Genomic DNA, 1,962 nt, shown 5'->3' on the forward strand with positions numbered 1-1,962 from the left:
TGATGTCCCGCTGTCGTTTCGTAAGATGCTACCCTTGGCGAAGGCTGGGTAAAGGGTACCTGGAATGTTTCTGGAGGAATTCTTAGAGCTTCATGAGAATCTACAGCTATCTCAGAGTAAAAAGCTTCATTGAAAAAAGTCCCATAGAACCAAAATCATGTTAAACCGTTTTTTTAGCAAACGGTGCTGAGGTCGTTGAACATCCACACGCCAAAAGAAAAGGAAAGAAAGTAAAGAAACCCAATCCATACGTCACCCTTCACACATGAATTAACTCCAAATGGACAAGGGTTTAAATGCAGGACCTAAAACTATAAGACTTCCAGAAAAAAACAAGAGAAAATCTTGGTAACATTGGTGCAGGCAAAATTTCTTAGCTATTACATCAAAAGAAAGACCCCTAAGAGAAGGAATTGATAAATTGGGTCTCATCACAATGAAAAACTTCTGCTCTTTGAAAAACCCTCTGAAAAGAGTGAGAAAATCAGCCAGGGGCTGGGAGAAAATGTTGACAAATGACACGCCTGATAAAGGACTCGTATTCAGGATACACAGGGGTTTTTCAAAACTCAACAAAAAGAAAGCAAACACTTCAATTTAGAAACTGGCAAAAGTGTTGGGGGTTCCCCTCAGCAAAGAAGACAGGTGGATGAAAGGCAAATAAGGACATAAAAACATCGTCAACATGAAAAGGCACTAGAGAAATTCAAATTAAAGCTACAAGGAGACGCACTACGCATCTGTCAGGATGGAGAGGGTGCAGCGCGGCCAGGTGGATTCAGGATGGCATGGCCCTGTTGGAAGATGGGCCAGTGGTTTATTGTAAGTTAGATGTACTTCTAGCATGGGATCGAGCCACCCTCGCCTGGGTCGTGGTGGTCACACACAACGGCACGCGTCTCATCACAGCTCCCAGAACTCTGCACTAACACGAGAGAGCTTTACTGTGCACAAATCACACCTCAATAAAAAAATGAAAAATATACAGAAAGTCGATGTCAAAAAGAGCACAGAGGAACTGAGAAGAGGCGGTTGTCGTCTCCCACCCCGTGACAGACGCAAGATGGACAGGTAGACAGACACGGAGGCAAGATTTGGATTTTGTGATTTATAAGATTTATTTATTCACACTGTTCAAACTTTATTCCTAATTCAAGTGATATTCATTCTTTTTTAGAGTCTGGAGGGTGGTTACAGAAATTAACCTTATATTAGACCCCACGGGAAACTGCAGCCCATTCCATGCACAATAAATGATACTTCTCTATGAAATGTTAGCCACCATCCTGCAAAAATACAACTGAGGATTGAAAAAAATTCAAACGGAGCAAAACAGTGAAATTGGCGAGTGAATGGTGTGGTTAGCCCTCAGCCCCTCTCTCCTTCTCCTCTCCTCCCCCTCCTCCCTCTCTCCCCTCCTCCGCCCTTCCCTCCCCCCACTGCCCTCCGCCTTCAATCGACAGGGCAGAACGGGGAGCCCGGGAAAAGGCCAACACATGCGGCCACTGGGTTTATGACAAACACGCCATGAACAGCAGTGCTCAGGCCCTTGGACGTCGGATGGAAAAGCGTGAACCTGACCCAGCCACACCATGCACTGGATCATGGTCCTAAATGTGGAATGGGAAACAAGAGAACTTTCGGGAGAAAACACGGGAGCATGTCTTCAGGACTGTGAGTTAGATGAAGATGACTTAGAATACAAACACATCAACTATGAAAGATAAAAGATAATTGGATTCCGTCAAAATTAAGAACTCCATCAAAAGACAGTTAAAAAAGTTACTCGCAGTACAAACTTCTGACAAAGAATTTGTATTGTGTATATATAAAGTACTCTCACAAATCAATAAGAAAATATAAACAACCCAACTTAAAAAAACGGGCATTTGCAATGTCGCAGGTTACTTGTTGAATTTACTGTGCGTGGGCGTGGGGCTGTCTCCATTGTTGACTATTGTA

Source organism: Hippopotamus amphibius, chromosome 3, assembly GCF_030028045.1.
Source record: "Hippopotamus amphibius kiboko isolate mHipAmp2 chromosome 3, mHipAmp2.hap2, whole genome shotgun sequence".
NCBI lineage: Eukaryota > Metazoa > Chordata > Mammalia > Artiodactyla > Hippopotamidae > Hippopotamus > Hippopotamus amphibius.